The 26581-nt window shown below is 35.7% G+C and overlaps 1 pseudogene; it reads left to right on the top strand.

The window, feature by feature from the left end:
- LOC130453476 (vomeronasal type-2 receptor 26-like) overlaps nucleotides 1-26581 on the top strand; it is a 107556-nt pseudogene that overhangs the window by 62494 nt on the left and 18481 nt on the right.

The raw sequence follows: 26581 nt of genomic DNA on the forward strand, positions 1-26581 counted from the left end.
ATATATTTCAGAAATGAGATCTTTATCAGAGAAATTTGTTATAAAATTTTAACCCGGTTTGTTTTTTCCCTTCTAATGTTGGTTACATTGTTTTTGTTTGTCAAAAAAGCCCTTTTAAAATTTAACATTGTTAAAATTATTCATTGTATATATTATAATGCTCTCTATCTTTTATTTGGTCATACATTCTAGCCTTCTCCATAGATTTATAGATTTGATGGCTAAACTATTCTATGTTCCCCATTTTTTATGGTATCATCCTTTATGTCTAAATCATCAACCCATTTGAGTTATAGGCTGTGAGATACTAGGTTATACCTCATTTCTACCATACTGTTTTCCAGCTTTTCAAGCAGTTTTTGTCATATAGTGAGCTCTTATCCCCAAATGGTAGTTTGGTGGGGTCATTTACCTCTATATTTTTGTATCATATGTATTGCATTGATCCATCATTCTAGTTCTTAGCTAGCTCATTGTTTTGGGGATTACTATTTTATAGTAGAGTTAGAGATTTTATGCTGCTAGGACCCCTTCCTTCACATTTTTCCCCAATAGTTGCCATGATATCCTTGATTTTTAATTCTTCCAGTAGAATTTTGTTATTGATTTTCCATTTCTCTAAAATGTTTTAGAATATTTTTCCAATAAAATATTTTTGGGAGTTTGATTGGCATGGCACTGAATTAGTAAATTAATTTAGGTAGAATTATTATTTTTATACTATTGGCTTACTTGCAAACAATATTTTTAGAGTTCTTTAGAACTGACTATTTGTGTGAAAAGTATTTTGTAATCGTGTTCATATAATTTCTGTGTTTGTCTTGGCAAGTCAATTCCAAAGTATTTTATATGGTCTAGAGTTATTTTAGTAGAATTCCTTTTATCTTGATGCTTGACTTAGCTATCCATTTGCTTGATACTTTTCTAGCCATTCATTTATGTGGGTTTATCTTGTATCCTGCAACTTTGCTAAAGTTACTAATTATTTCAACTAGTTTTTTTAGGTGATTCTCTAGTATTCTTTAATTTTACCATAAATATTATCAGCAAAGTGATAGTTTAGTTTCCTCACTGCCTACTTTAATTGCTTCAATTTCTTTTACTTCTTTTCTAAAGGTAGCATTTCTAGCTTAATATTAAATAATAGTGGCAGTAGAGGTGATAATGAGCATCTTTCCTTCAATCCTGATGTTAATTGTAAGGCTTCTAATTCATTCCCATTGCAGATGATACTTTCTGTTGGTTTTAGAAAGATACTACTTATCATTTTTAGAAATTCCTTGGCTTTCTGTATTTTTAAAAGGAATGACTATTGTCAAATATTTTCTGCATTATTGAGATAGTCTTGTGATTTCTGTTATTTTTGTTATTGATATGACCTGATACTGATAGTTTTCCTCATATGAAATCAGCCCTGTATTTCTGGTATAAATCCTACCTGGTCAAATTGAAAAATTCTTGTGATATGTTATTATAGTGTCTTCACCAGTATTTTATTTAAGATTTTTTCTTTGATGTTAATTAAGGAAATCATTTAGAAAATTTCTTTCTCTGGGTTTTGTCTTCCTAGCTTAGGTATCAGCACCATGTTTGTGTCATAAAAATAATTCTTAAGATATCTTGTCATTTGCCTATTTTGACAAATCATTTATGTAGTATTGGAATTAAATGTTCTGTAAATGTTTGATAGAATTAATTTGAGAATCCATCTGGCCTTGAGGATTTTTTCTTGTGGAGTTCTTTGATAATATTTTTCAATTTCTTTTTCTGAGATGAGATTGTTTAAGTATTACATTTCTTCTTTTGTCAATCTGGGCAATTTATGTTTTCATAAATATCATCCATTTCATCCAGATTGTCAGATTTATAGTCAGATAATTGGGCAAAATTGCTCTTAGTGATTATTTTAATTTCTTCTCCTTTGGTGTTGAACATATCATTTTCTTTTTGATACTAGATATTTTATTTTCTTCTGTTCTTTTAAAAATCAAATTAACCACATATATTTTATTTGATTTTTATAACACCAACTCCTACTTTTATTTATTAATTCAATGGTTCTCTTAATTTTATAATTTCTCCTTTGATTTTTTGTATTTCAATTTTAACATTAAGCAGGGATTCTTAATTCATGTATTTTCTAGTTTTTCTAGTTGAATACCCAATTCATTGATTGCTTTTCCTCCATTTTATTGATATAAGCACTCAGAGATATAAATTTTCCCCATAAAAACTGTTTTGACTATATCCCATAAATTGTCATTATAATCTTTTTAATGTCATTCTCTTTAGTGAAAATATATATTGTTTCTATAGTTTGTTCTTTGATTTACCCCTTTTTTACAATTAGATTATTTAGTTTCTAAATAATTTTTATTTTAGCTTTCCACAGACTTCTATTGGTGATCACTTTTATTGTATTATGTTAAGAAGGAGAAGAGATGATGGAGAGGAAGAGGGAATAGGGGTGAGAGAGTGAATGGTTTGTTCTATTTGTTCTTCTCCTCCCTTACTTCTGGGGGGAGAGAAGACAGGTTATATAGCCCCTTGAAAAAAGGAGTATGTCTCCACAGAGATATTTTCTGGGAGATGGAGGACAGGAGGGTAGTGTGGGATTGCCTCAGTGAGATGAGAGGATGCATCCCTCAGAGGAGCCCAGGGCTCCTGAGGTCAAATCTGTCCTTAAGAGTCAAGATGACCTCTTACGCCTCTGCTTCCTCCACAGACATTAATTGTCAGCCCTTTTCAGGGTCTTAGAAGTGGTCAACTGTCTAGGAAAGATGTCAGTTCCTTTGGTCAGACAATCTTGAATCACTGGGATCTGAAACTCAACCCTCTCTTGGGTAGAGGTGTGACCCCGCCCCCCACCCCAAATCTTCAATCCCCTTAACTATTTTGTTTAAAAACAGGCCCAAAACAAACTCCTAGATGTCAAATATTTTATTGAGGTTCAAGCAGAAATGAGATGTCAGGGATGTCAGGCAGGAAAGTGAGTAAAAAGGGAAGCCCTATGGATTGTCCCTGCTAGCAAGTTGCCCCCCCCTCAGAGTCTGAAGGTCACATGTTTCTCAGCCCTGACCTCTCCCTTTTGCCAATTGCTTTCTTGCCCCTACTCTCAACTAGCACCCTGAAAGTATGAGTCCAAGGACATATAAGGGAGAGAGAGAAAGGGAGATAAATCTTAGGAAAAGGGTCTGTGGATGGCTTTGTTCAAAGTCCTAATCCACAATCCCACTTGAGGATTTTAGACTACTATAACTGAAAATCTTATTGGAGGTGTTCAGGGTTTCAGAAGGCATAGTAGATCTTCAAAGAAAGAGGCTTCTTCTCAACTTCAGGGAACCCACCTTTCTCCTCTACCTTCCCCAGCTGGAAGAGAGTTGCCAGCTGGATTTTCAAGCTTCTAAATGTTCCTGAGAATTCTCAGCTTTTCCTTTGCCCCTCCTCCACTCTCTCTTCAGCTGGTCTCTTCAAGAGACTCATATTTCCTCAATTTAGAATCTCTCTTCTCTTCTCTTACAATTATAATCTGAAGAGGATGCATCTGTTATTTCTGCTTTCTTGCATTTAATTGTGGAGTTTTGATACTTTTGTATATAGGCAATTTTTGTTCAGATGCCTTTTATGACTGAAAAGAAAGTATATTCCTTTTTTTATCCCCATTCAAAACTTAAAAAGCAGAATTGGCCAAATGGGAAAAGAAGGTTCAAAGACTGGGAAAATGAGGAAATAAAAAAAATTCTAAAAATAAAAAAATTATAATGGAGTAAAAAAAAACAAGGCATAGATTCAGAAGGGGACATATGACCGTGAAAATATGGATTTAAATAAAAAATAAGTGGTCGCCATGAGAAAAATTACCAAATATGAAATATCCAAGTCAGCTGGGTTTTATGAAAATTTTAATTAATACAAATGAAGGAATTTAAGGAAAGAGAGAAAGACAGAGTAAGAGGAAATAGTAGGAGAAGGCCTATACCAGCTGGGGCCAGCCTAGGCCTAAGCCTTAAGAGAGACTAGTCAGTCTTTTATCACTCACCACAAGATTTGTCCCAATCAAAACCCTAGTGTTCAGAGAGACCCTCCAGATCAGCTCCTCAGCTCAACTAAGTTCAGTCACCAAGCCCAGCTTTCAGCTCCTGACCTCCTTTTAAAGAGAATTTTCTCCTATGTCACCTCCTCTAAATTTTCAGATCTACCAATCACAGTAGATGTTTTCCAAAGGGCTGACCATTCTTAATTCACATCTTGTTATCACCTTCTCTGGGGAGACTAAAACTTCACACCTCTTTGCTAAGATTGCCCTTTGTAAATTGCTTGACTTTTTAGTGATTAATTTGACCTTCATAGGTACTTACCACCCTTTTGTATTAGATCTAAAATAGACCTAACTTGAGATTTTGGTCTCACTATGTGACAAGGAAATCACTTTAAAAGACTGATATATATTAATTTAAGGTCACCAAGGAATTCAGCTATGTAATTCCTAAATGAAAACTCAAGTCAGCCGTCAACCTTTTATAGAGTTTAATTACAGACAGGAGGAAGAAAGGAATTAGAGATAGAGAGAGAGAGGGAGAGAGAAAAGGGGAGAGAAGGGAATAGGGCTTAAATACCCCTTCTGTTTAGGCTGGGCCAAAAGGCCCAAGCCCTTAGAGAGCTGGGGCAAAGAAAAGAGATCAGTCCCTATTACTCACGTGACCAAAATGGAGAAACAGTCTCAGAGACCCCCACCTTCAGCTTCCTTCAGAGCAAGCTTCTCAGAGCACCTCTCCAAACACCCAGAGCCAAAACTCTCCCACCCCCCAGTCCTCAGATCCCTCTCTCTTTAAGGAAACCATCCAAGTTCCCTCCCCTCTGTTCTCACATCTACCAATTACTGTCCATCATTTTCCCTGTGCCAATGGTGGCTCTAGCTTAACCCAGGACCGCCCAGAGGTCTGTGACTTTGCACATGTCTGTTGGAGGTCATATTCTCAAATAATTAAATTTTGATCTATGCTGCAGCCCTTCCTAAATCCTGTTAGGACTGAGTAGGGTAGAGATTGGAATAATTAAATTTTGATCTATGCTGCAGCCCTTCCTAAATCCTGTTAGGACTGAGTGGGGTGGAAATTGTATTTTCCAAGACCTGATTCTGTCATTCCAAGTATCTCTATTGTATCAATTCTAAAATCAATCATGACTCAAAGAAATTCCTGTTCTGTGCTTAAGCATAGGTCAAAGCCCTTTCCATTGTTCAGCAAAAGGTTTCTGTCCTAAAGTAATCTTAAGAAAGGAGGAGAAGGAACCTCCCATGCCAATGGGCTTCACATTCCAATACACTATCAGTAAGAAATTTTCCAAGTATGAAATTTCCCAATGGTGAAATTTCCAACATTTATAAGTCTAAGAAATTTTAAGGTTTACAACTATAAATATGAGTTAAGTACCTTTCCATTGTTCAGTAAGGAGTTGTACAACTTTATCTTCCCCTAAAGTATGGCTAAGTATGGGTGGAGTAATGTTAGAGTTTCCAATACATTCCTGATCAAGTACCTCCATTGTTTAAATGGGGAATAACCTTAACCAAAAATGTTCTAATGTACAGTCTGAGAATTTTTAAGATTCACAGACAGTGAGTTAAAAAACTATGTAAAACTTCAGAGAAAAATGGGAATTTGAATCAGGCTCTGGAGGAGTTAAAAAAAGAAATCTAAAAATCAAATAAGAATTGCAAAAGAAAAATAGGAAAGACGAATAAAAGCCATGCAAGAAGAAAATAGCTTAAGGAGCATTCATTTTTTAAAAGACAGAGGAACTCTGGGTGGAAGGGAAAGTGAGTAATGACAATAAAGAAATCATTGATCTGTTATTTTTTCCCAAGGTTAGTCTTCCACAATGAATGAGTTTTGTAATTGATTATAGAAAAACAAAATAGTAAAGAGAGATAATTCTTTGTTCTGAAGTGGTACACTTCACAAATGAGTTCAAACACCTAGAATTTCATTCATTGGAACCATAATTCTTTAATAAAAGAGAGAGAAAAAAGAGTTTACTAATTGGGGCAGAATTCCCTAATGGAAAACTTCACTGGTTTGACATTAAGGAACAGTTTATATAGGTTTCCAAGATACAAGTTATTTCTCTTCACATTTAGGTTCTTATCTGACAGTACACAGACCTTAATGCAGGAATTTGAGGTTGGAGACAAGAAGCCCATCCTGGGGTTGTGATCTTAGGAGCGTTTATCTTTACTTAGTCAAATGTTAGTTCTCTGACCCTTTGATATTCCTGAAATTCCTCTTTTGTCTACTGCCCCTCCCCCCAAGCTAAGCAGAAACCAGTTTGTTATCTGATTAAATAGCTTGTCTCTCCTGGAAGGAAGGGAGACCAGGTCTATCCCCCCAAAATGCAGGCAGGGGTAATTTTTTCCATCTTTGGTCTTTTTGGGGCTACTTCAGTTCAAATTTGAAATTAGATTATGAAATCCCTGCAACTAATATTTGAGTTGACAAAATGTGGATTAGTAAATGTATAGATAAAGGATATTCTGACCAGGGCAAGGATGAAGGTTACCCAGGAGCTAAGCTTTGGATCAACTGATTAGTGTTTCTGAGGGCATTTGAGACTGTGTGTCTGTGCTCATAAATGAGTGGGAGAACCACCTGCCCATCTTGTACTGACTTTCCCCATCCCCCCACCCTCCTAATGTGATGAGATAGCTATGATAATTTACTGAGTATTGTATTTAGATTTAGAAAGATTTCATTTAAAAAAATCTAACCTCAGACACTTAATAGCTATATGATCTCATTTAATCTCTATTTTTCTGATTTTCCTCAACTATAACATGGGGATAAGAATAACATCAGCCTCTTTGGGAAGTTTTTTTTTTCCCAGGGATTTTTTCCCCTTTTTTATTTAGAATATTTTTCCATGGTTACATGATTCATAATGCCCCCTGCCCTTCCCAGCTCCTACAGGCTGTTCCACTGTGTTATACATTGTTCAAAACCTAGTTCTGTGTTATTCACATCTGCAGTATAGCAATCCCTTAACATCAAAACTCTATCACACTACGTGATCTTTCACATATTTTTCTTCTGCATTTCCAGTTCCACATTTCTTTCTCCTAAGTTCCTCTGGATTCTCCTGGGTCATTGCATTGCTGCTAGTAGAAAGTCTGTTACAATCGATTGTGCTACAATGTATCAGTCTCTGTGTACAATGTTCTCCTGGTTCTGCTCCTTTCACTGCATCAGTTCATGGAGGTTGTTCCAGTCTCCATGGAAATCCTCCAGTTCATTATTCCTTTGACCACAATAGTATTCCATCACCAACAGATACCACAGTTTGTTCAGGCATTCCCCAATTGGAGGGGATCCCCTCATTTCCCAATTTTTTACTACCACAAAGAGCCCAGCTATGAATATTTTTGTACGAGTCTTTTTCCTTATTATCTCTTTGGAGAATCTGAGTTGTTTTGATAAAAAAATAGTTAAAAATTTCCTAACAAAATGTCTGGCATTGATTAGGTAATATATGTATATATACACATACATATATATAAACTACTTTTAATGAAAATAATAATAAGATTATTAATATTTATATATAGTTCCTAAAATGTATGATATATAATTATAAAATATAACATCATTATGTAAAATATAATATATAATTATATAACAATAAAAACAACACTACTACTACTTCTACTACTACTTCCACTGCTATTACTACTACTGGGGTGTATGGGGTATTCAGGTAGGGGTAGTATCTATGGTATGGAGGGCTTGACATTCCCTCTTAGGGCAGCTCTCCAGCCTCTGACCCTCACCTGACACCCAGCTCTCACTTGTGGCTCCCAGTAGCTGCTAGCTTGCTGCAGCGGCCACACCCCGGGCAATGGCTTTGACAGGCCGGCTAACCCTTGTAAGGGTAGCCATTGGGTCGTTGACCCCTGGTGAACCAGGGCTTTGCTCACCCAGCATGTGAAGACTGCTTCGGCGGAACAGGCGGAAGAAACCAATAAGAAGGTTCAACGGCTGAGATGGCGATGCAGCAAAGCACTGTGGAGTGCTCAGGGCGTATTGGAGCACAAAGGACAACATGGCCATCCAATGCAGCTGAGGAAGTCTCCAGATGTAACAATTTTTTCGTGCCACTGGACCCAGGCTTCCAACGCCGAGAGAGTGGGACTGTTTCTGTGCATCGACTTTTCCACTTAAATCTCCTTCACACACAAGTATCTTTGTGTACACTTATCTATCCTAACCCCATCCACTCTCTTCAAGACCTGCGGTGATGGGGGAGTGAAGGCGCAACAGGTGGAGGTGACCACTGGCAGTTGTAGTCACGATCCTGCACGTAGGCAGCCCATGGACCAGTGGTTGCTTGGCTCTGTAGGGCAGCAGAGACGTTTGGCAGCATCCTGGGTGACTGAGCAGCCCTCTCTAGGACAGCACTGCTCACCCTAATCAAGGGAGGGGACTAGAAAAGGTGTCCCAAACATTGCCTGCCCTACAAACACCCAGTCAGCAAACCGAGGCTGGTGGGTTGGAAATCAAAAGAAACAAAATACAAAGAAACTCCTACTAGGAGCATGGAACACCAGGACATTACTTGACAGAGAGAATACCCCAAAACCTGAGAGAAGAACAGCTCTAATCGGTAAAGAACTGGCACAATATAACATTGACATCACAGCCCTAAGTGAAACATGCTTACCAGAAGAGGGATCACTCAGCGAACCCACCACTGGATACACCTTCTTCTGGAAAGGTAGAGCCTCAAATGAAGACAGAATCCACGGTGTTGGCCCAGCTATCAAGATCAGTTTTCTCAAACAGCTGCCAGACTTGCCTGTGGGCATCAGCGAGAGGCTCATGAAGATCTGTTTACCTCTCAGCAAAGCAAAGACCGGTATGCCACATTCATCAGCGCATATGCCCCAACACTGACCAGCACAGAGGAGATCATCGAGCAGTTCTATTCTGACCTGAGTGCTGTCCTGCACACAGTGCCCACAAATGACAACCTGATACTACTGGGAGATTTCAACGCCCGCATTGGCCAGGACCATGAAAGATGGAAAGGAGTGCTCGGCAAACACGGCGTGGGCAAAATGAACAACAACAGCCTACTGCTACTTAGCAAATGCTCAGAGTTCAAACTCACCATCACGAACACTGTGTTCAGAATGGTGAACAAATATAAAACAACATAGATGCACCCAAGGTCAAAACAGTGGCATGTCATTGACTACATCATAGTACACCGGCTTGACATCCAGGATGTACAGATCATCAGAGCCATGAGAGGAGATGAATGCTGGACAGACCAGCAATTGGTTAGAGTGATTCTTCAAATGCGCATTGCGCCTTGCCATCCAAAACTCACCCAAGTAGTTTGCGCATTTATGTGAGTCGTCTTAGAGATCCATCTTATTTGCAAACATTCCAGTTCTGCCTGGACGACAAGCTGTCTGCCAAGGGACCACTCTCTGGAAGCTCAACTGAGAAATGGAACCAGTTCAGAGACGCAGTGAAGGAAACATCAAAGGCAGTCCTAGGCCCCAAACAATGCAACCACCAGAACTGGTTCGACGAGAACAACACTGCTATTGAAGACCTATTGAGCAAAAAGAACAAAGTATTCATGGAGTGGCAAAATAACCCAAACCCTGCTCCTAAAAAGGACAGATTCAAGTCTCTCCAAGCCACGGCACAGTGTGAGATCAGGAAGATGCAAGACCCACCCCACCTGGCTCGGCCCCGTCGCTTCCTGCCTGCAGCCTGCAGCCCTGATCGTCCTCACCTGGTACCTGGTCCTGGCCTTTCCCACCCCCGCAGCTGCTCCAGCTCCTGCTCCTGGCCTCTCACTGGCCCGCTGCCTGCCTATTTCTGCGCCCCAGACCCACGAGCACAACCCCAGTTGGCTCATCACCCAGATCCTTGGAGCAGATCGCTCAGGACTCATTTCGACCAGCTGGTAACAGTATTGGCCATGTGGGAGGAGAGGAGAGAGGAGAGGGAAAGGAGAACAGGTAATTTTCCCTTAGGCTAAGACTCCACGTGGGCTCCACGTGGACTGGGGCAGGAGGAGGGATCATATCAGGGGAGAGGGGAAAGAGAGAAGAAACAGATTTTTTCAAACAGAAACTTAAAAAGCAATGGGCTGTTTAAAAGGATTTTTGACTGTTCTGGTAATTTCATTGATTTTACCTGCCTGTCAGGGAGCAGACTCAGCCCAAAGATTCAACTTTAACTTTGGGGAGGCAAATGGGTGGCTCAGCGACCTGATAGCCAGACATATAGACATTTGGTCCTGGGTTAAAATCTGGCCTCAGATACTTCCCAGCTGTGGGGCCCTGGACAGGTCCCTTGAAACCCATTGCCTAGCTCTTACTACACTACCTTCGGACAATAGACATTTAAATGGATAAACACACCTAAGGAACTTTAAAGACTAGAGGCTCTATTCTAAGACATTTCAGACTCCAATGGTTTATAAAAATCTCTGTATTCTATTGCATTTTTTGTTATGGTTTAACTTTGTGATTTTAAGTTCATATATTACTGGATTGAATATTATTCTGTGAACTGAAGGTTGATTGAATTTATTTTGAATGTACTGAGTTTTGAAATTCTGTTGTTTTCCCCCTATAACTATTGACCAAATATTATTGTGAATAAGCCTATATATGAAAAAACAGCCTTTTTTCTATTTTGCTGAGGATAGATGGACTTCAGAACTGGTTATAATTATATTAACAACTTTGGAAATTTTAATGTGCTAAATATCTCAAATGATTTTAAGGGTTTTTTAAATATGATTTTTGGAATTTTTTTTAACAATCTCTGGTTATTTTTGCCTGCCCCCACCATAAGGTAAGGCCCATTCTAGTAGCTGAAGTGAAATACATTTTATAAACCCCAACCTTCCCACATGTGAATGGAAGTTGGGCAGTTCATTTCAGGGCATTTGTATCCCTATAAGCCTCCAAAAGGAGCATCCCTTTATTTATGCTCTTCAGCTCACTACTTTACTTGCACCAGAATGATATCTAGATTTCTTGATTATGTTCTTAACCCAAGATGAGTTTTACCTTGTTTAAAAAAAAAAAATATATATATATATATATATATATATATATGTTTATTACCAAGGTTGAAAGATTTCTATGTTTGTAAAACTTGTGACAAATGTCCATCAATTCATAGGTTTAAAAAATGTCATACAGCAACTTATGTGAAATATGAAAGTGTGTTTGTTTGCTATTGTAATTAATTGGGCTATTGAGAATTTTGGGGATTTTGGTAACTACATATTTGTACTACTGTATTTTTAAAAATGAAAAAATTGTTAACCTTGTTCAATTCATTTGCCTTCTACTCACAGTGATCATGGCCAGACATTAAGAGGAAATGGATCTCATTTTTGGTGAGAAAGTCTTGTAATCTTTATTTTTTTAGCTGACACAGAGTGTCAATGATTATAAGCTATATTTTTGAATTTTCTTAAAAGCTCTTTTATTATTATATTTTTCTTGCATGTTGTGCAATATACTTTTTCAGTTTTTTTTATTATTTTTCTCTCCTTTTTATATTTGAAGCACATGTCACCAGGATTAAGATTTTCTTTAACTTTTTGACTTTTCAGTGCTACAAGTTTAAAATAGATTTGTCAATGCATGCCCTAAAAAGCTTGTGACTATAAAAACGATGCCACTAATTATTTAAATAAATTATGGGACTTTGCTTAATGATTCTGTCTGATTCTAGGACAAAATATACACAAAAGAGCCACTGCATAGTGCCAATAGAGCATAAGGTCAAAGAGACCGACAAATCCTGGTGAAATTGATGTCACTTTGAGCCTAGACAAAGAAGACTTGAATGTGTTTGGGGTTCGAGGTTGCGGCTGTTTAACATGTGTTAAAAGCAGGTCTTCCTTGTTCCACATTCTACCAAGTACCTCAAACTTGGCTCCTGGAACCTTGGCTTATATACTCTGGTCCCCTTTTCTGCCTCTCATAGCGTGGTACCTTTCTGTAGTCCTGGCACTGACTGGGTAAATGCATCATTGCTTAGATCATTTTGATTGGGCCCTGATTCAAGGACCTGTTTTAGATTTATTTTTCTTATACTTGGAATTTTTACACATAAGACTTTGATAGTCTATATTTCATCCAGAAATTTTTCTTTTCTTTTTGATTTTTCTGATGTCTTTTTAATATCTCTTGCCAATTGATTCATATACCTCATACCTCAGCCATGCATCCATATCTTTCAATCACCCACATCACGGGGAAATGTAAAAAAATATTATTGTAAATTGCAAAGTTTAAATTCCTTTTGAGAAGGATTTTAGGCAAAGAAGATGCTACCTCTCTGAATCCAGAAACTGAACTGTTGGAGAAGCCACCATGAAGAAGCCTCCAGACTACAAGCTGCACAAGATCAAAATGAACTTTGGCTATAGTTGATTGAACATTTATTTGTATCTGTACTTTCATGCCAAAGGGGACTGCCCCCTAACTGGCTTTTTGTCAATGCGTTCGGCAATTATTGGTTTTATTCTTTTGTTTCTCTTATCCTCAAATTATTGTAATCTTTAAATTGATTATGTTTTCATGATCCTTTGGAAAAAAAATTAATTTTTTTCAAATGATCAAACGGTGGAATGTAAAAAATAGACTCGAATACAGGACTACAATCCCCATGAGCCTTTGCTCCACTTCCCCAGAATGCCTTATAATCTCACCTGGGCCTAGATCGAGAAGGTATTTAGGCTGATTCAAAGGCTTTTGAGGGCTCTTTCTTGGCTCTTGGACTTCCATTTTGGGGCAGGCCTGGCTTTTTTTCATAATGTAGGTGAGGTTGTGTCTAGGCCACTCTATGGCCTGGACACGTGTTTCTTATCCTGTATTTTCTTTAATCCTTAATCTTCAATAAACCTCTAAAAAATATAGTACTCCTTGCAGAGAGAAACTAATTTCTACCTGCCTCAGTCTCCCCGTCTCCCCTAAATTTTAATCTTTACACTACCACTACTATTACTACTAACAATTCTACTATCACCACCACTACTATTACCCTTATTAACTTTAGGGTAGTACTTTTTTTTTTAATCCTTCCAGAAGAAGTACCTTTTTGTTGTTTTATTTCAACTCTTCTCTTATTGATTTTTGTTGTTGTTGTTGAGACTTAAGAGAGTGAGGGAGAAAATCTAATAATGCAGATTGAATGTAGAAGTATTTCTGGAGAATAGATTTTTGGGGAGAACTGGTTTCTCTCATACCACTTGTAAGCACCCCATATATTTTTCTGACATTTTTATATCATACTTGAATACTTTATTTAATTTCAACATTCTTTTCTTTTTAAATATTGAGTTCTTAATTATGTCTCTACCTTATACCACTTACCCCACATATTAAAGTGAAACAATATGGTAGTAACTTTAAATTTTAAATCATGTGAAATATAATTCTGTTTTGATAAAATTTCTTTAAGAAGCAAGACATATGAAGAAAGTGAGCAAATTATACTTCAATTATACTCAGAGTTCATCAGTTCTCCTTTTGGAGGTACATAATTTTTTTTGTGTGTGTATGTGAATCCTTTGTATTATTTTGGATCATTGTATTGATTAGAGAAGTCCAGTCTTCTACAAATGATCATTGCTTCTACATTAATGTTAGCTGTGCACAGTGCTCTCCTCATCCTTTTTACTTCACTTTGCAAAAGTTCATATAGATCTCGCCATGTTTCTTTCAATCCAACCCCATCCTTATTTCCCTTAGCACGGTAGTACTCTAAGAATCATATGCTACAAGTTGTTCAGCTAATCACCAATTGAAAAACATCCTTTCAATTTACAATTAATTGTCAAATGGAAAAGAGCTATTACAAATATTTTTGCACACATTGGTCCTTTTCCTTTTCCTTTGATCTCTTTTGGATATGGTTCTAGTATTGGCATTAGTGGTTATAAGGGTATGCATAGTTTTATATCTCATTGGGCAGAGTTTCAGATTATTCTTTATAATGGTTGTACCAATACACTATTCCACCAATAGTTCATTGGCACAGTTATTTTTAACTTATCCTCTCCAACATTTCTCATGTTGATAAGTGTAAGGTGGTACCTCAAAATTATTTTAATTACAATTTTTCTAATCTATAATAAGATAGTTTTAGCCTTGATTTCTTCTTATGAAAATAGCCTGTTTATATCTTTTGATCATTTATCAATTGGTTAATGGCCCTTATTTTAATAAATTTGAATCAGTTTTATATTAAGTATGCTATAACTATGAATATATTGAGGAATATAGACTTTACCACATGATTTTGCATTAAAATATTTTAAAATATTACTTTTCTATCTTTTGTCATAACATAATTTCCCTTATTATATTTTTTAATTAAGAATATTTTTTATTTTGCTTTGTCTGAGATCATGATTGTTTCCCATGACTTTCTTACCTCATTAAAATGCTACTGATTCTATTAAAGTTCCTTATCTGAGTTCTTTCTGTGTCTTCTGGCTTCAAGGATTTTTTTTCCTAATGAAACATATTGTTAGATTCTGATTTCTATTCTATTCTGCTTTCTCTTTCTCTTTTATGGGTGAGTCCATCTCATTCACAATTACATTTTCTTGAATTGAAATTATCCTTCCTATTTCTTTTTCTTTTTTTCTTTTTTTTGTCCTCATCTCATTTAAAAATTTTTTTATTTTATTTTTATTTTGTCAATTTAGAACATTCTTTGGTTACAAGAATCACATTATTTCCCTCCTTCCCCTCCCCCACCATCCTGTAGCTGACATGCAATTACAATGGCTTTTACATGTGTCCTTGATCAGAACCCATTTCCATGTTGTTGATGTTTGCACTAGGATGATCATTTAGAGTCTACATCCCCAGTCATATCCCCCTTGACCCGTGTAATCAAGTAGTTCTTTTTCTTGAGTGATTCTGCTCTCACAATTTTTCCCCTGTATGTGGATGGTGTTCTTTTTCATAGATCCTTCCAAGCTGTTCAGGATCACTGCATTGCCATTAATGGGGAAGTTCATTAAATTGGATTGTACCACAGTGTATCAGTCTCTGTGTATAATGTTCTCCTGGTTCTGCTCATCTCACTCAGTCTCAATTCCTAGAGATAATTCCAGTTCACATGGAATTCCTCCAGTTTATTATTCCTTTGAGCACAAAAGTATTCCATCTCCAACATATACCACAATTTGTTCAGCCATTTCCAAATTGAAGGGCATCCCCTCATTTTCCAGTTTTTGGCCACCACAAAGAGTGCAGCTATGAATATTCTTGTACAGGTCTTTTTCCTTATTATCTCTTTGGAATATAAACCCAGCAGTCCTATGGCTGGATCAAAGGGCAGACAGTCTTTTATCACCCTTTGGGCATAGTTCCAAATAGCCCTTCAGAATGGTTGGATCAATTCAAAAGTCCACCAGCAATGAATTAATGTCCCAACTTTGCCACATCCCCTCCAGCATTTATAACTTTCCTTTCCTGTCATATTAGCCAATCTGCTAGGTATGAGGTGATACCTCAGAATTGTTTTGATTTGCATCTCTCTGATCATAAGAGATTTAGAACACTTTTCATGTGATTATTAATACTTTTGTTTTCTTTGTCTGAAAAATGCCTATTCATATTTCTTGCCCATTGATCAATTGGAGAATGGCTCGATTTTTGTCCAATTGATTTAACACTTTATAGAATTGCATAATTAGACTTTTGTCAGAGGTTTTTGTTATGAAGATTGCTTCCTAATTTGTTACTTCCCTTCTAATTTTTGTTGTATTGGTTTTGTTTGTACAAAATCTTTTTAATTTAATGTAATCAAAATTGTTAATTTTACATTTTGTGATTTTTTCTAACTCTTGCTTGGTCTTAAAATCTTTCCTTTTCCAAAGATCTGACATGTATACTATTCTGTGTTCACCAAATTTACTTATAGTTTCCTTCTTTATATTCAAATCATTCAGCCATTCTGAGTTTATCTTGGTGTAGCATGTGAGATGTTGATCCCACCCTAATGTCTCCCATACTGTCTTCCAATTTCAACAGCAGTTTTTATCAAAAAGTGGGTTTTTGTCCCAACAGCTGGCATCTCTGGGCTTATCATAGACAGTCTGACTGAGGTCACTTCCCCCAAGTCTATTCCACTGATCCTCCCTTCTATCTCTTAGCCAGTACCATATTGTTTTGGTGACTACTGCTTTATAGTATAGTTTGAGATCTGGTACTGCAAAGCCACCTTCCTTCTCATTTTTTTCATTATTTACCTGGATATCCTTGAACTTTTTTTCTTCCAAATGAACTTTGTTATGGTTTTTTCTATTTCAATAGAAAAGGATTTTGGTAGTTCAATGAATATTGCACTAAATAAGTAATTAAATTCAGCAGGATTGTCATTTTTATTATGTTAGTTTGTCGATGTGTTTCCAATTGTTTAGATCTAGTTTTAATTGTATGGAGATTGTTTTGTAGTTGTGTTCATATAGTTCCTGTGTTTGTCTTGGCAGATAGATTCTTAAGTATTTTAAATGGAATTTCTTTTTCTAATTCTTGCTGCTGAGATGTGTTGGAAATATGTAGAAATGATTTTGACATGTGGGTTCATTTTGTATCCTGCAAATCTGCTAAAGTTGTTGATTGTTTCAACTAACTTTTTAGTTGATTCTCTAGGATTCTTTAAGTAGACTATTATGACATCTTGAAAGAGTGATAGTTTGGTCTCCTCATTGCCAATTTTAATACCTTCAATTTCTTTTTCTTCTCTAATTGCTACTGCTAGTGTTTCTAGTACAATATTAAACAATAAAGGTGATAATGGGCATCCTTGTTTCACTCCTAATCTTATTGGGAAGGCTTCTACTTTATCCCCATTGTAGATGATGTTTCCTGATATATACTGTTTATTATTTTTAGGACAGGCCCTTCTATTTCTATGCTTTCTAGTGTTTTCAATAGGAATGAGTTGTTGTATTTTGTCAAAGGCTTTTTCTGTATCTATTGATATAATCATGCAATTTTTCTTAGTTTGCTTGTTAATACGGTCAATTATGTGGATGGTTTTCCTAATATTGAACCATCCTTGCATTCATGGTATTAATCCTACCTGGTCATAATGAATAACCCTCATGATCACTTGCTGGAGTCTTTTTGCTAGTATCCTATTTAAGATTTTTACATCTATATTCATTATATACATTCATGTTTTTGACCTGCCTGGCTTTGGAATCAGTACCATATTTGTGTCATAAAAGGAATTTTGTATAACTCTGTCTTTGCTTATTTTGTCAAATACATTTTATAATTAGTTCTTCTTTGAATATTTGATGGAATTCATTTGTGAATCCTTCTGGCTCTGGGGATTTTTTCTTAGGAAGTTCTTTGATGATTTATTTGATTTCTTTTTCTGATATGGGGTTATTTAAGGATTCTATTTCTTCCTCTTAATCTAGGCAATTTATATTTTTGTAAATATTCATCCATATCACCTAGATTTCCCTATTTATAGCCATGTAATTGGGCATAATAGTTTTTAATGATTGCCTTAATTTCCTCTTCATTAGAGGTGAGGCCTCCCTTTTCATCTTGGATACTGTCAATTTGTTTTTCTTCTCTCCTTTTAAAAATTAGATTGACCAGTACTTTGTCTATTTTATTTGTTTTTTTCAAAGTACCAGCTTCTAGTCTTATTTATTAAATAAATAGTTCTTTGACTTTCAATTTTATTAATTTGTCCTTTGATTTTTAGGATCTCTAATTTAGTTTTCATCGGAGAAATTTTAATTTGTTCTCTTTCTTGTTTTTTAATTCTCATGCCCAATTCATTGACCTATGCCCTCCCTAATTTGTTAATTTATTTACTCAAAGATATAAATTTCCCCCGAATGCTGCTTTGGTTGCATCCCATAGGTTTTGAAAGGATGTCTCATCATTGTCATTTTCTTCAATGAAATTATTGTTTCAATGATTTGTTCTTTAACTGATTTTGGAGAATCATATTGTCTATTTTCCAATGAACTTTTGAGTTGCCTCTACATGTACCATTACTTAAATATTATTTTCATTGCATTATGATCTGAGAAGGTTGCATTTATTATTTCTGCTCTTTTGTACTTATTTGCAATGTTTTTATGCCCTAGCACATGGTCAATCTTTGTTAATGTACCATATGCTGTTGAAAAGGTGTATTCCTTTTTGTCCCTATTTGTTTTTCTCTACATATCTACTAACTCTAATTTTTCTAAGATTTCGTTCACTTCTCTTACCTCTTTCTTATTTATTTTTTGGTTTGATTCATCTAGTTCTGATAGAGGAAGGTTCTGTTCTCCCACTAGTATAGATTTTTATCTATTGTATTCTTGAACTCCACTAGTTTCTCCTTTAGAAATTTGGATCCTATGCCATTTGGTGCATACATGTTACATACTGATATTTCCTCATTGTCTATACTCCATGTTATCAGAATGTAATCACCCTCTGTATCTCTTTTCACTAATCTATTATTACTTTACCATTGTCAGATATCATGATTGTGACTCCTGCTTTCTTTTTCTCAGTTGATGCCCAATATATTTGGTTCCATCCTCTTACTTTTACCCTATGAGTGTCTAACTTTCTCATGCGTGTTTCTTGTAGACAGAATATGGTAGGGTTTTGGTTTCTAATCCACTCTGCTATTTTCTTGTGCTTTATGGGTGAGTTCATTTCATTCACATTCAGAGTTATGATTACCAGCTGTGTATTCCCCAACATTTTGAGTTCCAATCCTAGTCCTACTCTTCCTTCTTTCACTATTTACTTCTATACCAGTGTTTTGTTTTTAATCAGTCCTCCTAATTCCCACCCTTATTTTACTTCTCCTTTTCACACCTTCCTTTCTTATCCTCCTCTTATTTTTTTTACAGTCTTTTTAGACTACTCCGACCCTCTCCCTCCCTTGTATTGCTTCCCTCCCCACCAGTCCATTTGTTACCTGTCTACTTCCCTATAGGGCACAAATTAATTCTCTACCCCAGTGTATTTGATTGTTCTTCCCTCTCCAAGTCAATTTCAATGCATGTAAGAATTGAGTATTTCCTATCTTCAAACTCCTTACCCTTCCAGTGTATTGATGTTCTCCCCCCACCCCTTGCTATATATTTTTTGTGACATATAAATTTACCCCACTTTGTTTCTTTCCCCATTTCTCTTAGTATTAACCTCTTTAAAAAAATCTAGTTTTATATGTATGCATATATATGTATATATATACATTTATGCATACATATGTCTATATACATATTTATGTCTTGGCACTTCATCCTATGCAGTTTGTCAATGTTCCCTCAAAGTATAATTCTTCCAGCTACCCAGGTGATTCTAAGAATTTTAAGAGTTACTAATATCCTCTCTTCTTTTTTTAACTTATTTTAACTTTTTATTAAATTAAATTAAAATTAACATTTTAACTTATTGGGTCCTTTAAAAAAGATTTTTTTTTGTTTTGTTTTGCTTTGTTTTCCCTCTTTCTTAATTACATTTTGATGATTCTCTTGACTTCTGTATTTGGGCACCAAATTTCCTATTCAGGTCTGGTCTTATCTTTAGGAATGCTTGGAATTCTTCTATGTTGCTGCATGACCATACTCCCCCCTGCAAGAATATAGTCAGTTTTGCTGGGAGTTGATTCTTGGTAGTAGACCTAGTTCCCTTGATTTCGAGAATATCATATTCCATGTCTTTGGTCCTTCAGTGTAGATGCAGCCAGATATTGAGTTATCGTCACCGTAGTTCCATGGTATCTGAATGACTTCTTCTTAGCAGCTTGTACTATTTTTTACTTGGTCTGGTAGTTCTTGGATTTGGCTATACCATTCCTGCATGTTGTCAGTTGGGGATTAAGTACAGGAGGTGATTTGTGGATTCTTTCGATCTGCACTTTTCCCTCTTGTTTTACAATGTTGGGGCATTTTTCTTGGATGATTAACTGTAGGATGATGTCCAGGCTTTTTATTTTGTCATCGTCTTCTGGTAGAGCAATGATTCTTAAGTTGTCTCTCCTGGAACTATTTTTTAAATCTTCTGTTTTGTGAATATAATATTTCATATTTTCCTCAATTTTTTTCATTCTTTTGATTTTGCTTTATAGTTTCCTGCTGCTTTGTGAAGTCTCTTGCTTTTAATTGTTGTATTCTAGTTTTTAAAGACTGAATATCATTCCTGGCTTTTTGGTCATCCTTCTTTTTCTGGTCTGATTTTCTTTGAAGGTCATTTTTAATCTTCTTTGCCTCATCTTTCATCTCTTTTGCCTCATTTTCAAACAGATTAATTTTGACTTTCAAGGCATTATTTTTTCATTTTAGCTCAAGTGCCTCTGTTTTCAGATGACTTATCTTGATTTTTAAGTTCTTTTCCCAGTTGTCTTCAGCCTCTCTTAATTGTGTTTTGAATTGTATTTTGACTTCTTCCAAAGCCTGTGTCCAATTTGTTGGAGTTTCTGTATTTTTACTTGGTGTTCCTTCATCTTCCTCTGCTACATTTGTACTTTGTTCATTGCCTGGATAGCAGATGTCAGTTTTAATTTCTTTTTTCTTTTTACTGTTCTTAGATCATATTTGCCCCTTCTTTTTCCCCTGTAGTTGCCTGCACTTTGCTCTTCTCATCATGTGCTGGATCTGTGTGTTTGGACTTTTCTGTCAAACTTCACCATTAAAGCATAGTCAGCAGAGCTCTCAGAGTAGTCTGTGGGGGAGGGGTGTTGGGGCTTGAGTTTCCCTGCCCTCTGAAGGCTTGATAAGACTAATCCCAGAGGAGATGATCTTTCATATCTGGAGTTGCCCCTAGGCAAAAACCTTAGGAAGAGGGGCAATATGGAGTGTCTCTGTTGTGACTAGGCTGGTTGCTCTATGCTTCTCCTTGCCACTTTGTTCAAAGCCCTGAGCCTGGCACAGCTTTGTCCACAAGGTACTCCCTCTAGATTAGTGCCATTGGCAGCCCAGAGATTCCAGTCACTGCTGGGGGCTCAGTACTGTAGGAGTCCTGGGACCTTCCTTCCTCCTTTCCCTTAGACCTCAGTGTTCTCAAATTAAGGATTTTGGGGGGCTTAGCTTTTAAGTTTAGTCCATCAGGAGGGTTCCTTAGCTCTGTCCTGTTGTTAAGTTTGGTTTTCAGGCCCCTAGGAGCATTTAGGTTTTAATCGGTGAGGAAAGGTTGTCAGAGGTCTGAACTTTCGTGCCTCTATGCTGTCATCTTGACTCTGCCCCCTCTTTATTTTTCTTTACTGATTTTTTTTGGGAATTGTTTAACCACTTAATCATTTGTATTTCCTTTTCCTTCTATACCTTGAACTTTATCACCATGAATATCATATTGTCCTTCATTCCTAAGAAAACGTGATCTACCACTCCACAGACTTCATATGGACTTTTTAAAAGAGACTTTTTAAAAGTTAGCAGATTGCTATTAAAATCATTGTGCTAACACACATTTTTAAAATACCCACTGTTATGAGGAAGAGATAAGTTTAGTAAGAAAAGAAGGTTGCAGGGGATACTATGTACCAGGAATTGTTAAAAGTTTTGGGAAATGCAAGGAAATACAGAAAAGAGTTTGTTTTCGATGATCTAGGAATCTAATGGGGAAGAAGTACTGGGGGTGTCCTTGTCTAAGACACTAAGTTCCCTGTGAGTATGGATTTTACAAAAGAAATTATAATGCCAGGTATCAAAGATATTTGAAAAAAATTATGATTTAGTGGAGGAAAGATGAAATTACTTTTGAGGTAAGTTCATTATCTAGAATACATGTTTGTTTCCTGGCCTTTCTGTTCTTCTGTTGTCTATGATTTGCTAGGGAAAAAGAGAAATTGAGTACAGAATGCTAAGAAGAGCTCAGTATGAAGAATTTTAAGAGAGAATGATAACTTTGTCAAGCTCCAAATGCATAGCGCATTTTATGTTGATAATCAAGTATTGGGACATTAATGAATCCTTCTTTCCCCAAGGAGTAACAAATTACTGTCCTTGCCTTCAGCTCCACTACTATCTGAAGTGTGTCAATCCTGTCCCTGGTGCCAATGATGAAGTATGTGGGGATGAATCCAGGATCATGGCAGAGACATATAATGTCCTAAATTTTCAATTTTTTCCTGGTCCTAAGGAGACACTGGTGAAAGTTGGAGAAATCAGTCCTTTTAATAAGGGATTAATTATTAATGAAGAAGACATTGCTTGGCCAGATGATTTCTCTGAGGTAAGTAACAGGTGAATAATATGAGCTCCTAAGATGAGACTAATTGGACCTGTTATCTCTCAATATCTACTAAGAAGATAATTCCTCTTAAATTAGGATCCCCTTTAAGCTTTCTGGGACCAGGATGACTTTCAAGGTCTTTTGGGACACTGTCTCACATATCCTAAATCCCATTGATAATGGTTCAAAATGGGAAGAAAAGTTTACATTTCTTTTTCCCTATTTGAAATGTTTAGGAGAAGTCTCATATTATTGAGTCCATCCAGTGTACATTTTCCTTCCTGGAAAGGAATGTGACAAGGCCCATGGGCTCTGTCCCCAGTGATTCCCAAGAAGTATTTTCCCTCAAATTACCCAGAAATATGTTAAGAAACTGAAGCTCATGTTTAGCAGTTTGACTTTATTGTAATGTATGGTGTGAGATTTTTGTCCATGCTTAGTTTCTGTCATACTGTTTTCCAGTTTTCCAGCAATTTTTGTCAAGTAGTGAATTCTTTCACCCAAAGTTTGCATCTTTGTGTTTATTGAACACTAAGTGGTATGGACATTAACAGTAGTATGTTGATTACCTAATCTATTCTATTATCCATTACTTTAATTTTTAGCCAGGACCAGATTGTTTTGATGATTAGTGCTTTATGGCATTGTTTGAGATTTGGTATAGGTAGACCTCCTTCCATTATTTATTTTTTTCACCAATTCCCTTGATATTTTTGCCTTTCATTCTTCCAGATTAATTTTATTTTTTTCTAGTTCTACAAACTTTTGGGGGGTAGTTTTATTTGTATAGCATTGGATAGGTATATTATTTTAGGTAGGATTATCATATTTATTATATTGGTTTGACCTTTCAATGAGCAATTTGTATATTTTTTAACCCTTACCTTATGTCATAGAATTAATACTATGTATTGGTTCCAAGGCATAAGAGTGCTAAGGACCAGGCAATAATTGGTTAATAAATAGGTTAAATAATTTGTCCAGAGTTACACATGTAGGAAGTATTTGAGACCACATATGAACCTAGCACCTCCAATTTGTAGGTTTGGTTCTCGATCCACTGAGCTAACTAGCTGCCCCCTAGTAATTAGTATTTTCCCAATATTTTAGGTCTGACTTTATTTGTATGAAGGGTATTTTATAATTGTGTTCATTTACTTGCAGAATTGTTTTGTAGGTATGCCCCTAAAGATTTTTTATTGTCTAGAGTTATTTTAATGTAATTTCCTTTTCTATATCTTGTTATTGGGCTTCATAGGTAGTAAATAGAAATGCTGATGATTTATGTGTATTTAATTTTTATCCTGAATGTTTGCTAAAGGTGTTAATTATTTCTATTAGTTTTTTGGTTGATTCTCTAGGGTTTTCGATGTATATCATCATATCATCTCCAAAGAGTGATAACTTTGTTGGCTCTTTTATATATTTCACCTTTATTTTTCTTCCTTTATTGCTATATCTTGCATTTCTAGTATAATATTAATTACTAGAGATGATAATGGGCATCCTTGCTTTAACCCCAATCTTACTGAGAAGGGTTTCATTTTATTTCCATTACAGATAATACTTGCTGATGGTTTTAAGTTGACACCATTTATCATTCTGAGGAATGTTCTATTTATTCCAATGGTTTCTAATTATTTTATAAGGAATGCATATTGTATTTTGTAAAATTCTTTTTACTGCATATATTGAAATAATCATATAGTTTTCATCTATTCTGATGGTTTTTCCAATATCAGGGCAACCTTGTTTTCCTAGTATAAAATCTACTTGATTTTGGTATATGATTCTTGTGATATAGTGTGGTAATCTCTTTGTTAGTATTTTATTTAAAATTTTTACATCAATTTACAATAGGGAGATAGAGCTGTAGTTTTCTTTCTTTGTTTCTAGCCCTACTTGGTTTAGATATCAGTACTATATTTGAGTCATAAAAAGAATTTGTAAGGATGCCTGCTTTCCTTCCCCACCTCCCCCAAATAGTTTATGTACTTATATAGTTAGTTGTTCTTTGGTTGTTCTGTAGAATTCATTTGTAAATCTATTTGGCCCTCTGGGCCTTTTCTTAGTTAGTTTTTTTGATTGCTCCATTTCTTTTTTATGTAATGGGGTTGTTTAAGTGTTCTATTTCTTCTTTTGTTAACTTGGATAATTTATATTTTTGTAGATATTCGTCTATTTCACTTAGATTTTCAGATTTTTTTTGGCAGTGTGAATTTTAGATTTACTCCACCCTGTTTAGTCATTAGAATTTTAGCAACCAAGAATGTAGACACCCCCACTTAAGGATTGAGTGTGGGGGAGTAAGATGACACACGTGTGCTAGCAAGTGACAAATCAGAAACAACTAATTGACCCCCTGGGCTTTCCAAATCCAAGTTTAAGCAACCATTGGTACATGTAAGACACAGGAAGAAATGTAAAGAACTGCCTTTATATTTCACATGACTTTCTGTGAGAGGGGCTGGGCTGTGGAACTTGCTCATGAAGGAACTTGAGTGTGAGACCTCAGACTGCTTCCCTTAGATAATAACGTGATGAGTGATAAGGCTGATTCCCCTTGCTTTGGCTTTTCTGGAGTAATCAGCATCTGGAAAGGCCCATCTCTTGGGCCCCCTTTCCTTGACTTTTCTGGAGGCAACAACATCTGGAAAAGCCCTTTGGCTGAGGCCTATGAACTCCTGCTAGGTTCAGACCAGGCTGTGGCAGCTATCCTTCCCTTCCCCCCCTCCCCACTCTCTCTCTCATTCTTAATTTCTTCCTTCTATTATAAATAAACCACCATAAAATTCCATTATGACGAGTATTTCATTGGGATTTAGAATTTAAATCCATGGAGACTAATTAAAATATATTCAATCTCAACCATAAAATTTACCCCTAACAGCAGATAGCTAGAAAAATCTTCCAATAATTGGTATAATTTCTTCTGCATTGATTGTGGTTTTACCTTTTTCTTTTTTGATACTACTAATTTGGCTTTATTCTTTCTGTTTGAAATCATGTTAGCTATTAATTTACATATTTTCTTTATTTTTTTTCACAAAACCAATGCCTTGTTTTATTTATTAGTTCAGTGTTTTCCTTATTTTCCATTTTATTAATCTCTTCTTTGATTTTAATGATTTCTAATTTGGTGTTTAATTTAATTTCCCATTCCCATATATGAATGTACTCAATTTAGCCATATTGAAACCCTTAAGTTATTGCTTTGGGTTTTTATCCATCTTATGAATGTAGAATTTGTTTAGTAAATTTTCTATTTGGATCTGACTTTTTAGTCCAGAACTTCTGAAATTCCTTTATTTAATTAAATTCTGTTTCCCATTGTAGTATGAATTTCAGTTTTGCTGGGTATATAATTCTTGATTATAGTACTAAATTCTTTGCCTTTTTGAATATCATATTTCATGACTTCCAGGCCTTTAATATAGGGTCTGCTAGGTCCTGTGAAATACTGACTATGTTTCTCTGATATTTGAATATTTTCCTTCTGAATGCTTGTTATATATATTTTTTTGTTGTTGTTGTCTTGGGAGATCTGGACTTGGGTGATAATAGTCCTAGGGTATTTTATTTGGGGGTCTTTTTCAGGAAGTGATTGGTAGATTCTCTTAATTTCCATTATCCTCTGAGGAAAATATTCCCATAGAATCTCTTATAATATGATGTCCAGGCTCACTTTCTGACTGTGGCTTTTTGGTATTCCAATGATTCTTAGATTATCTCTCCTTCTATTTTCCATGTCAGATATTTTTCTTGAGAGGCACTTTAGATTTTCCTCTATTTTTAATTTTTAAAATTTGTCTCATTATTTCCTGATGTCATATGGATTCATTAACTCTTTGTATAATGTTAATTTTAACTTAATGTCTAATATTCTTCCTTGAGTTTTTGTGCTTCCTTTTTCACTTGACTGATCCTATTTTTAAAGAGTTTTTTTCCCCTCAATACTTTTTGGCTTGAATTTTCATTTTGTCCTTTCTATTCCTCAGGGTCTTCTTATTTCAATGTATTATTTTGTGTCCATTTTCTTTTTACTTATTTCATTTTATAGGGAGTTGCTTTCTTCAGGAGACTTTCCCCCCATTTATAGAGTTTTTCAGTCAAGGTTCTTATTATTTAGTTTTTTGACTTGCCAAGTTCTTTCAGGCATTTTTTGGGGGGGACAAAGCATCCTTTCACACTTTCCTTTGAAGCTTCTTCACATGTTCCCTTTTAAAAATTATTGTTTTCTTTTGAGTTCATATTTTTATCTTTGCTGAAAAAAGATAATTTTCTAAGATAAGGATGTTTTAATTTTTTTGCTCA

The sequence above is a fragment of the Monodelphis domestica genome, chromosome 6 (assembly GCF_027887165.1).
Source record: "Monodelphis domestica isolate mMonDom1 chromosome 6, mMonDom1.pri, whole genome shotgun sequence".
In the NCBI taxonomy this organism is placed as follows: domain Eukaryota; kingdom Metazoa; phylum Chordata; class Mammalia; order Didelphimorphia; family Didelphidae; genus Monodelphis; species Monodelphis domestica.